Raw genomic sequence first — 13,814 nt, forward strand, 5'->3', positions numbered from 1 at the left:
TGCTAGTGTATCTATTCTCTCAAAACCTTCGAGGCAAAAAAAAAAAAAGGTGTTCAGAGTGCACATTAACTAAAAGTGATCTCTAGAGAAAATGGCAATAAAATGAAAGTAGAGATGATATTTAAATATTTGACACAGAGACCCCAGGACCTATGCAGGGGGCAACAGCCAATCAGGTGAGAGGCAAGAACTAACAAGTAGGCTCATGGACAGCAGGTGTGTAGACTGCAGGCTGCCTCCACACAGACCTTGCTGCTCTGTGCTTGCTCCATGTGGCTGAGACTGTTGGTTATACTTGTGGCTCTGGTAAGCCAAACCTGTTAATTAATTGTTATATCTCCATGTTTATATTATAGTATGATTGTTTGGGTATTATAATGGTGCGAGCACCCCGAGGTATTGTTTTAAATCATTTATTTTAGTGGGTCTGCCATGACGTTTTGTAATTGTAACAGTGCTCTGCTTGTTTACAGGCAGGGCATTAATTAATTTTAGATATTTTATAGTTTCATAGTTTATGGTTTTAATTCTGTTTTTTATGTTTTAGTGCTGCTGCGGTTGGGGGCCTCCAGTCCAGCATGTGGTCACTCACTCTTGATGGTGATTTGTTTTGTGGTGCACATTTTATTAGTGTGGTGTTTTAAGTGTATTTTGGTTTGTTTTATTTGTCACAGGTAGAATATTCCCAGTGTCCCACCAGTGGCCAGTTGGCTTCCTTGCTGTGGCACAATTCTCTTTTTATTTACTTTTAAACTTTTAGGAAATGCTCTAATAAATAGCCGGTCATGGCAGGTAACCCACACTGACTGTTGTGGCAACAGGCACAAACGGCAGTCTGCTAATGTGTTTATAATGATAATGCCAACATGATGATGTTTAGCGGGGATAATGTTTACCATATTCCCCATCTTAGTTTGCGTGCTGACATTTGCTAATTATCACCAAACACAAAGTGCAACCAATCCGACGAGAATGTCATTAGTTCTGCAGACATTAAAATTTTGACCCGATCATTGCACTAAATGAATTTAATGGCAACCAGAATTTTTAATCCATCCAATAATTGTTGAGACATTCCACTCAAAAACACAAATGTGAACCTGCTGCTGGTGCTAGATTAAAAAAAAACAAAATCAGGATAATCAAAGTCATTGGGGTTCATCATTTGGGATCATGATTTGTTGAAATTTTTCAGTCTCGACCAAAGTGGTGATACGTCGACAGACCGACCGTCACTGCCATCCCTAGAGCCAGACATGAAAACGGCTTTTCCACCATACATATGTGATTTGCACTTCACAAGCTCATGACTGCATTATACAGCTGTCCAGATGATTTTCTATATCATTAATAATGTAAATTCTGATTAATAAAAATTTTGATTTGTTACATTGTTAAAATATTTCATCAAATCATTAAAAGTCACTAATTATAAACTGGAAAAGTAGTGGACGAGATATGAAGCCATTAATCTGTGTTAGTATAATTGCTCCTGCTCTAACCGGCTGCGCACACATCATCTACAAACTGTGGTATCAGCATCATTCGTGACCAAACTACACTGTACTTTAGCATTAAAAAAAGTGCAGTTCTTTATCAGACAACCCCCAAATTGTGGGAGACATTAAACATGAGTCTTTCATCTCTTTTTCTCTTTCTTTTCTTTTGTCTCTTTGACACACACAGACATTATTCCTCATATCAAAGCGTTTTATTGAACCGTGGCAGCTAGTTGAAGCCACAAAGCCTTATTGTGTGACCTCCTCTTCAAACAGTCAAAGGTATACAGCCATTTTTCATCTCTTACCCTTTGTCTGCAGCAAGGTGCTAAAAACAGAAATAAAAGGGTGGAACTGAAAGTTCTGGTCTCCATGGCACAAAAACAACATTACGAGTTTTCCTACCTTTTCCTGTCCAGTGAAAACCATGTATCTCCAAATTTGGTGATTTTGAATATATGATTAAGTTGTTCCTTAATGGGTTAAAAAAAAAAAAAAAAAAAAAAAATTCTCCTCCTCAAGTTAAACAATTTAAAAACCCCTCACAAAGTAGAAAACAAGGCTGCTTTTTGTTAGACATACATGGTTGACACAGGACGGCGACACTACGAGCTGATCTTGTAGGGCGCTCTGCTGGAGATTAAGCTACACAACAGTGAATGAAGCAGTAAACAAAGTAAAGTAAACATGATATATCGTAAAAAAAACACTTACAGGGGCCGGTTTCATGCAAGTGGTTTTCTTCTGTGAGTACTTCCTGATACTTTAACGTAAATGTTAAGCTTTTGAGATCAGGACTTTTACTTGTATTTTTACAGTAAGATACTGGTACTTTTACGTAAGCAAAGGACCAGAGTATTTCTTCCACCACTAGCACATCAAAGTCCCTGCGCTTTTGTTAAGCTGAAGTGAATTGATGGGGATTTTTGGGGGTTTTTGTTTGAAGCTGTCAATCAAACTGAGGTGGAGGTGAGAAAGCTATGTCAGCCTGTCAGTGTGCTTGTGTTGCAGGTACTAGCCTGAGCCCTGAAGGCAACATTACCACGACTACTGATGTTCTTAAGATTGTCGGAGGAGTTGTCAACACATGCCCTGCAGTGCTGCAGTTTGGCTTTCAGTGCTGCAATAAAATCTGATTTATTTATATTTTTTTTCCTCTCATTGCTCAATGTTTTGTTCTTAGATTTTCTTTCTGGTATGTTGGAAAGGACTGAAAATCAAGACAACCTCAAATTGTAATGAGTAAGTACATTTAAAACACTTCCTTTAACCAAGTTGTGTGTCTGAAGAGGACATGACAAGTGCGAGTGTAATATTGTACTAAATGCACCTTTAAATGAAATAGTGTACATATAAGATATTATGCAGGCCAGGTATCCTTCACATGTACATTGTAAGATTAATACTTCCTCACCACACGGGAGACGTATTCACACTGTACTAAAAGAATCAGAGGAATTTTCCAAAAGACATTTCTTACGTGTCCGGCCTGAAAGTTCAAGCAGCAGAATAATAATTAAGCACTTTCTCTCATTTTTTTTGTTGCACACTCAAACCGGTGTCTTTGTGTGCATCGGTTCATTGAGTGTTAGAACTTGAATGTGTTGACTGTTTTCCAGGCAGCCATCGGCCTCCATTTCTTCCATTAGAGTAAGAAAATCCATTTGTTGTGATATGAATCAGGGAAGAGACATAAATGAAAGACACTGCAACAACTTGTGCCAGACAGTTAAAGTACACCTGATTTACAGTAGATGTAGTAAGTGAAACAGGGAACCTGGTTATCTGAGTGCTCAAATGTCACTCTTGGTTAGTCATGATTCGTTTTCTGTTGAAGTGATGATATGTAATGTGAAGGTCACAGAGTAATAACAAAAGGGGTTTATTAGAAAAGAACGTACATGCAGACAATATGCTAAATAAAATGTCCAGAATAGAATTATGTTCACTGAGAAGAAAACAATCCTATAGACTTTACTGCACATACTGATTGTTAAATGATAATATGACAATAAAATAGTCTCCTGCACATAGTAAATACAAAGAAAATGCTTCTGACTTTTAAAACTGAATCTTTCAGGTTATGATCGAGACAATTAATTTCTCAATTTGTAACTGATGTTTATTGATTAGGTTAACAGGGTCTGTCAGGTAGGCATACATTGCTATTCAATGTTAGGGTGGATTCTAACTCATTTAATATACAGTACAAAATGTGAAGTTCACTTCTGGATATTCTGGATACATCCACAGCTCTAACTTTCAACAGAGTTACCTGTCAATGACTCATGGGAGATAATAACATCACAAACTCTGCTGTTTCCTTTGTCTTCAATGCTGCAGAAGGGTAAAGTATTTAAAAGTCATAATTAATTAATATAATCAAGCACTAAAGGGCAGTACGTGTTGCTATGTACGTGTAACTGGCATTTCCTCAAATTATATAATTCTGTGAATGTGCACAGCCTTGTTTTATCACACGATCTTTTGTACCTATCTGGCACAGATACATTGCCTAAAACTGTTCTGAACCACGGCATTATGCAAATCAGTTACCAGTCAGTTACCACCACACCTACTCTTGTCTGAGCCAGAGACACACTAGGGGACAGGAAATGGCTCACCTAAGCTTAACTTATAATTTGAGGCTGACATGAATGTGATCCTGATCATAAATGTCGGTGTAAAATTTTTAAACCATTTATACTTTGTTTATTTTTGTTGTTTTTTTTTACATTATTTAAGTCTAATTCAACAACAGGATTTAGAAGAAGAGACTTTTTTCTATTATGAGAACATTTCATTGATCTGAGTTTGTAGATTTTATCTTTATAGATTAAGATTAAAAATGAAAAATAAATAAGTAATGATTAACACATTGACTTGACCTGAAATACATACTGACTCTCTCCTGGTCTTCAGTCATCAAAGTGTACAGCCAGCTCACACTGCACAGTTTACATGCAGTCCTTGACATGTATTCTGCAATAAGCCCAGAGAATTGATCTTTAAAGCTTCATCAGACGGCGAGAATCAGTAAAATATGACTTTGTGTGACAGAAAGTTCTGATCATGTTTTGACATTGTGTTAAAAGGAACAATGCCGTTAAACAAAATAACAACAAGCCCGACGTGGGAAATGACATTGTTGCAGAAATAAAGCTGCTCTGCGTAGTTATAACACATCGCCGACCAGACAAACATACACAGACACGCGCAATCAGACTTTCTACCTTATCTCTACTTTCTCTTCAGAGACACAGTCATCCACTAAGTGTGCTAACAGACGCATGCAAACACTCAAACACACACACACACACACTTACATTGTACACAAACATGCGTACATACACCTCACATTTGGAGAAGTAAATGTACAACAAAATTGATATTTCTGCATATGAACACATGCAAATGCTTTATACCACATTCTGGGGGCAGATCAGTTTGGATAGTAGTTGTGTCTGTAGTCTGTGTTCCTGTCGATATGTGTTCCCCCTTAACCTCAACCTGAATCTAACCGTTCACCAACCCCAACCAGACATCTCTGCCTCCTCCTGGGCCTTTTGTTCAGTGAGCTTTCAACGTTTTACAGTCAGTATAGTTGGTTTTTGCTGCCATCTTTTGGCTCAAGTATAAGTCATACAATGTTTTTGTGAATGAGTTCAATTCTCTAAGGACTGATAGCGTGAAATGTTGAGACATGTCATACCTTGACTGTGTCTTTCAACTTGAAATTGTAATCAAATAATGAGTCATTAATACAATTGGACAACAAAGACTCCCTGGTGTACTAATACAGATACCAGCTGCTTCTGTCTCTCTCTCTCTCTCTCTCTCTCTCTCTCTCTCTCTCTCTCTCTCTCTCTCTCTCTCTCTCTCTCTCTCTCTCTCTCTCTCTCTCTCTCTCTGCAGGGTTTGGTTCAAATCAACATTGTGCCACTTGCAACACCACCACATGTACACTTCTCTCTCAATCCATACTCCCCACACATCACTGATGCAATGCTACTGACTTTCACACTCCATGTTTATCTTTTGCAAATAGTTATGTTTGCTTACTTATAAATAGAACACTTCTTTAGCACATTAACTTGACTTGTGTCCTCCGTCTGTGTCGAGCCAGTTTGTGACAGTAGTGATCGTGTTGACCAAATGTCCCTGCAGAAAGGTGGAATAAATTGAGACAAGCGGTACAAATATAAGTATCTCATTTCCATGTTGTTCATAATACGCGACTCTCCTCTCCTAACAACATTAGGCAGACCACATAGATCTCTTTGTTTATGCCCCTACATGATGATCAGCTGCGGCCATTTTTAAAGGCTCATGGAATTTGATAACAACTCCAGCAACAATAGTGTTCCTCTCACTCATACTGTTCAAGTGTGGCAATACAATGGTAGCCCAGGGACATTATTTGCATATTGTCAAGGGGTGTGTGAATAGGGCTTAGGAGAATGAGAAATTATATCAGCCACAAAGAAAAGCAATGGTCTGTGACCAAATGCTTGATCTTCTATGCATATGTTATCTGAGACTGAGGGGTTTTGTTGTCATAAAAATGCAAATGGAAGACTGGTATGCAGGATATAATGTGCAATTACGGCTCAAAAGCGAATTTTACTCGATCAAATCCTCTTTAGTGTTCTGTATCGTATGATGTGCAGTGGACAGAATCATACAGAACCTAGTGGGATGATTTTACACATAATTCATTTACAACAGCATGTAATCTGTAATAGTCAGGGCTCATCCCAGTAGTAAATCTCCTTCAGAAAAACATGACGGTTGATGACTTTCATGGGCAGAATTTATGAAGTCTGGTACTATGATAGTTATGATGATTGATTGAATTTCATTCATCAAAAGACAGTTTGTTAAGTCAAAGTGCTCATCTCCCTGAACCATGAGGAATATTTAACAAGTGCAAATGCTTGTAATAAAACAACTGTTACCACTGGGTGGCACAATTTACTTTTTTGTCCCAAAAAGACCTTAAAATGACACATGTTCACAGTCAGCAGAATATGGAAAACCAGATGTCGTTTTTCTTTCTTTCTTTTTTTGTAATAAAAAACCATGTGGTGACTAAAACACATTAATGTTAAGAGGAATCATTATATTCTTATGATAATTTTCTATATAAACAAACACTCAGCATCAAAAACAGGTTTGTGATGCACAAATACAATGCAGATATTTTAATGTTTTGTTTTTTATGTTGTTTTGTTTTGAATCTTTTTTAGACCCTCGTTCTGAAAAGAGTTAGAAGATGGAATGACAAACTTGAGTTATGTAATGATATAATGAAGTTTAGAGGAGTGGAGATGACTAAAGGCTGTATGGATCAGCTGGGAAAGTCTACACGGCTACACGGAGTGAATTTCAAAATAGATGATGATGAAAAAAGACACGTGTGATCAGGAAAACCTTTTCTGGATTTTCATAATAAGGGAAAACAACAGTGTGGAGTTACTGGAAATATTCAAGGAGGTCAGAGGTCGTCGTGTGTTTAAACCACTGGAAGGTTTATTTGCGATGTACTGTTACTGTACAGGAGTATTCGACTTTCATACTACTTCACACTTTTTACTTCACTACATTTATTTGACAGTTGTATAGGTACTTTGAGCTGTCAGTAGATTCATGATTAACATATGATGCATTGTTTCAGATAAAAAATACTCAACAGAACATCAAGTAGGTAAAATTAGCTTTATCAGCGATAATAATCCAACTACTTGTGATCCATTTAGTTAAATTATGTGGTAAGTCACATTTACAAGAAAGCAAAGATTACACAAAAGTCAGAAAAAATAATAGTAAAAATGTATTTTTATTGTTTGTAATCTCACTTGTTTGTTCATTAGTGTATTTGTTCTATATTTAAATATAATTTATTTCTTCACTCATCATTTTCTTCTTTATCGTAAATAAAAGGCTGGAGTTTCCTCTCATCACAGTGATACCGGTTCAATTGATGATAATTATGATGGTTGTGCTGAGGGCTCAGTAGTGAAGCAAATTCAGAATAATGAGGAAGCTTCCATTGACTGTCTCACTGTAATTAAATCTATGTAAATTGAACCCGACTCATCAGTGAGCTTGTTGAGTTGAGTCATTTGTAGGAAGGATTTTGTTGGGTGTACATAACAGAAACATTTTGGGCTGTTACTCCAGTGACCGACAGATTTATAAGTTCAGCTGAATCAACATCCGAAACCAATTTAATGCAAGTGCTTTGATAGAACATGTGTTATTAAATGATACCAAATGACAGTCTCACATGTGCCTTAGTGCTCTGCGTTACTTGCCTTTGCACACCATCGCAAACCGAATGACCTCAACTCAATATCCTGTCTGCTATCAATGAGATTATGCAGGCATGCTAACAACAGGAAATTTGCTCTCACAGGGATTGACCAACAGCCATTTATAGTGACGCATGACTCAGAGGTAAGTCATGACAGTAGTGCCTGTAAGACAGGCTTGTATTTTATAATCAGTCATAGTAGGAACACCAGGTCGTCCCTGGGATTGTTGTTTCAAATGATGATTCACAGCTCGAGTGGAGATAAACTGGAGGTTGAATTTTCACTGCAGCTATGAAGATTATGGCCAGTGTGACTATATAAGGGAAGAGAATAGACCTACCTGCTCTGAGTCATGTGTTTGTGTTTGATCCACTCGTGTGTGTTCACATAGTATGAGGGAAAAGTCACACCAGCAGAGTCACACAGTGCTGATGAGCAAGAAACATATGACTGCTGTGCCAGCCTGTTACTGCAAGACACTCACATTGACCCATTTCCCTTTGAGGGTTGCAGCACTCGCAAGGGGGGGAGGGGGGGTCGCCCTCTCAACCCTTCTTGAAAAACAAAACAGAAATTGTCTGTTCCTGTGACAGAGTCAGAGCTGTAACTACCACCGAGGGCACTAAGGTCATGCCCTTGTTTTCTGTTTTGTTTTCTGCGAATTTTGAGTATTGCAACAAGGAGGAGGTCTACAATACAGAAAAACAACACATGGTAGTATTTCTTTGGCAGATCTCACTAGTCTTTGACTTTAAATATCTAAATTTGTCAACTTTTAAGCCAACAAGGACAAAGGAGACAGTATTGTCAGTATTCCCACTTTTAAAAGAGCATGAAATTGAGTTGGCTTTCCGCTGGAAACTGAAAAAGCAAACACGCCAGCATGCACACACACACACAGACACACACACACACACACACACACACACACACACACATACACAAGGATTACTGAACGGGCCAAGTGGGCACAGGCCCAGGGGCCCAGGGGCCCAAGGGGTCGGGGGGGGGCTTTTGAAGTAGAGGTACACAAAGTCTCTATGCTGCCCCCTTTTACAGCTGGAAGCATCCTTTGAGTCCACTGTGGCTTCTCTGACACGTCAAACACAGAACTGCTAGCGAGGGTGAGCAAACCTTCTGCAGATGAACACGTGTCAGTGTGCTGCACTGAGCAGAGAGCGCAACAGAAATGACACATTCACTTTAATGCACTCGTCCAAGCACATGGGAGGCTTTATTCCTCCCACTTTGCTGACTTGTCCACTTGTTCAAACCAGTTACTATAATATAGGTGGGTAATATCCAGCAGCCAACATGAAAATGATAAATTCTAGTTTGGCACATGCAGTCAATCCTCCTCGATAGGACAAGGACTAACACTCAATAACAACTAATGCCAAGTTATTATGTTATGGTTATGGTTTGTAATGCTGTTTACATCAGTACTATTGATGCACATCAGAAATACAGCCCTATATTTTTAATTATGCTCAACTGACAAACAAAATCCTTATTTTTCATTTAGCAGTAAGAAAAGTAACACAAGGCTAACCAACCAGCTGCTCCCTAATCCATCATGTAAAACTGTCTCCATAACAAATGAACTAAATCAAGTCAACTATTCTCTGAAGTTCTTATAGCCAAAGCCCTATATGTATATGTGATGTCATTTAAAAAAAAAGCCTACCTTTACATGTGGTGTGTATTAATGCAGGTTGCCACTGAGGAGTTTGCTGAGTGACAGGCAAATTAAAGTGAGAGGAAAAATAGCTGTCTTCCTGTTATTCACAGCACAGCGAGTTGTGCAACAGCCTGAAGGTTCAAAAGATTTGTCACTGAGGACTTATGAAACGAGAATTGTTTCCTCTGCTGAAGTGGATTAACTGATGGAAACAATGGTCACGTGTAAATAAACATTTACAGAAGTAAATCTGTACACAGATGTGAAACAAGTTCGTGAAGAGAGTGCAGACAAAAGTGAAACAAAGATAAGGGAAGGCAAAGTGTCATTTAGAGAATACTGAACTGAGAAAGGAGGGCCCAGCTGCATGTGGAGGTGTGTGTGTGTGTGTGTGTGTGTGTGTGTGTGTGTGTGGTGTGTGTGTGTGTGTGTGTGTGTGTGTGTGTGTGTGCGTGTGTGTGTGTGTGTGTGTGTGTGTGTGTGTGTGTGTGTGTGGTGTGTGTGTGTGTGTGTGTGCGTGTGTGTGTGTGCGCGTGTGTGTGTGTGTGTGTGTGTGTGTGTGTGTGTGTGTGTGTGTGTGTGACAGTTATGATGTTGAGCCTCCAGTACAACATGTGCTCTACCAGTCACTGGATCTGTCAGGAGCTGTTGAGCGATTGATGACTTTCTCAGAGAGAAAACTCAGTGTCACGTTATTGCCAAGGAGATCGGTGAAAACACTTTTATATGGTTCTCAGTCGTTTGCCAAGAGCTTTGCACTCCTAATGCACAACCTATAATAAGACAAGTTTGTATTTCACAAATGTACATCAAACATACTCAAACCATCACACGCACACTGTTTACGTGAAACATGATTTTGACAAATATTTATTTTTTATGTAAATATGTTGCTAAAACACAAAAGGGAAACTTGTGATAAACTCTCCAACACTTTATGGTTCAATAAATGACAAGTTTTTAATGTACTTTATATTTCTACTGTACGACATTTCCAGGTGAAATATTATACTTCTTATTCCACTGAATGTATTTATTAGCTATTGTTGGTAGTCACTTTACAGATTGCCTATTTTCTTTCTTCACACAAAACATTTGATAATATTGTAAAATATGATGCATTGTTGTAGATGAAAAAAACAAACAGTATATAATATAAAATACTGCATAAACATTAGTAATATCAGTCCAATAATATCTGACAGGAGTCTGTCTGTTGTGTAATGAGTACTTTTGATTTTGCCGATAGTACTTCCATACTTTTAGGATCTTAATATTTCTACAGCTGCTAAAAAATATAGACCTTCAAAGCTTTTATAACTTTTCAAAGCCACTGAATAGTGTACTTACTTTGTGGAGATTACCTGGAAACATGTAAGAAATAATGTACAAAACACATACCTGTTTTGAATTTAATATAACATAAAATTTCTATATTTTGTGCAATAAAAGTAGCTATATGCGCACACACACACACACACACACAGTTATATGTGATGTTGGCAAACAGTGGAAATATTTTGATCTAATTTTGAAGGTACTTAAAATTAAGCATGTGGATCTATAAAATATTTAAATATAAAATATTTATGTTGAAGATAAGTTTTAAACTGTTGTATTGATTAAGTGTCATTTTCTTTTAAAATTGGCCAAACATTGGTCATCTGTGTTCTTATCTTATCACATCTAACCAGAGACCCACAGTTTAATCTTTCTGCTTCTACTCCAGTGGGACACCAGCTGACATCACACACACCCACCCACCCACCCACACACACACACACACACACACACTGGACCAAGTCCCCTGAGGTTGAAGCCAGCACAATGTCATTATCATCCATCGGATTGTACGTGGTCACTGCCCATTCAGTCTTGCTGACGTGCCTTTTGTGCTCAGTAATTCTTCTCACAGAAGCCCCCATAGTCCCCCCCACCCCACCCCAGCCCACCCTACACCCTGTCCTACCCCCCATCTACTGCGGCCCATCTGTAATCCCATCCCCCATCCTGCACCCCCATATCCGCCCTGTCTCGCCCTACACTTCTCCAAAACAAACCAGCTGTCTTGGCCGGTCGTGTCCCCCGGGGGTGTAAACAGGTGCCGAGAGGGCCGCAGGGCCTCAGCATGTGACACATGGCTGCACGCTCCTCCAGCCTTCTCCTCCAACCTGCCAACACACCAGAGAGGGAGAGAGTGGTGCGTTTTACAGCTGTAGACTTGATTGTTACCACAGACATGGAGCTGTTGATGGTTATTAGTAAAAAAAAATCACCCCATATAAAACCTTCTCACTGGGTCAAACCATCAATTCACACCAAATGTTTATCATAGAACAGGTTTAAAAATGGTTTCATAATTCCCTGATTTAATTAGTAAGGAATTATTGTATTTTATATAGTTAAGTTTTTATTCAAGACATTGCTGTGCAGTGTAAATATATATATTAAAGACTCTAGGTATGAGGAAAGAACTTTAAGATGCCTTTAGCAGAAAGAAAAATATACATTGATGTGTGACCAAAATAGATAAAAGGAAAGGTGTCTGTCCTGCTGAGCCTCAAGCCAGCTGTATTTTTAGCACAAACTACACACTGTGCACAGAGAGGGGGGCGGCTGGATGCATGTCAGTGCGGCTGTACACACATACCGAAATGGTAACCACAGGTCAATGCTACTATTCTTGTACAACTGTGAACTGTCAATGGAGGCACTGATTAAAGGTTTGCACCAAAAAACAAAAGACATGAGGATGAGAAAACTGACATGTGATCATTCCTTAAGTTTGAATTAATCACACTTCAGTGAATGAAGGAAAAGAAATAGGTGAGTAAACTTTTTTCATCAATGCATAATTTGCCAGGGCCAGCCTGACACCTTTTATGTATTACACTACTTTAAAAACTGGAATTTGTAAATGGACACCCAGCAAGTGCACCCGTCTCTTTGTGCAGAGAATTCACAACTTTTACAACCCTTTCAAGCACGCGCAAATAAGGCACCCAAGTTTGGAAAACGATCTTGAACGCAATAAAGTCTGTCTTTTGAAGCTTGAACAACAAAGGCCGCCTCACACCCGGAACTGTCTGACTATCACTCTCTCTGTGGTGAGCTCAGCTGTGCTATACACTCTATTGTACATCTGGCACTTTGACACCTTGACATTGTGTGTCTGTGGACTAGTGAGTGTGTGAGGGAGGGGGATGTACATCTGCATGCATATGAGAGAGCGTGTGCATATGTCAGACTATAGTTGTGGTTTAGGGACTGAGCCGTGCTGCAAACCAAAACTGCCACCTTGTAGAGAAGGTGTAGTTTGTTTTTGCCTCTGACAAGCTGAGGCAAGTTGATGGCTCAGCTTGTGCATGTGCGTGACTTCTATCGTCTTCCATCTTACCACTGCTCCTAAGTTATTTACCCATGTGGAGACAAACAACCCAGCAGCAATTACTGGAAAGTCTTGTGTTGGAGATGCTGAATGTGAAAACCCATAAGCCTTTGTATAACAAACACACACAGGGATGTATCCTTATGCAATAGCAGTTACATGACTGCCAGTCGGATAATTAAGAATGTGTGGATTTCCAAAAATAAAATGGAAAAGAAAAAATGAGTGTATTTTCCTGTTAAAGTTAAAAACCTAAAACTTTATTACCCTGTGGAGGGAAATAAGAACATCATGGCCCTCTTTGGACTATAATTATGTTGCAAAGATAAACTGAAACAGATGGATGATTTAATTTTGGGAGTTTTCAAAACGATTCACAAAGAATAAATATCTTTGCTCCTGGAAACTTAGTTTTTCCTCATTTTAGGCAGCACCTATGTATCTTTTTCTGATAGCACCCCTATATAGATGGCTGCATAAGCCTAGGGGGTGTAGGGCAAAAAAATGTGTTCATCATTTCCAAAGTCATCCAGAATTGAACCAGTTGGCCTATGCTTGAATGTCCCACGTTTTGTAAGTGTTAATTACAATTTTTAAAGCTCAACTTTGTAGGGATATAGTATGCATAATATAGTATAGTATATATATAATATATATAAATATGAGCAGAACATTGTATAACACAAAAAATTATTGTCTTAAAATTAATAAAATTATGTAGCTTGGGGCCCTGGGGTAGTTATCCACTTTGCTCGCTTGGTGATCCAGCCACATATACATCCTATATGGTCCACTAAATAAATAAATACGTACATAAATAAATAAATAAATAAATAAATACATGAATGAGAATACGAACTCAGTTTCATTGAACTTTCTTAGTCCACTCACATGCAATAAACTGTTTTATTGAGTGTTACATAAGTCAA

Source organism: Seriola aureovittata, chromosome 1 (assembly GCF_021018895.1).
Source record: "Seriola aureovittata isolate HTS-2021-v1 ecotype China chromosome 1, ASM2101889v1, whole genome shotgun sequence".
Taxonomy (NCBI): domain Eukaryota; kingdom Metazoa; phylum Chordata; class Actinopteri; order Carangiformes; family Carangidae; genus Seriola; species Seriola aureovittata.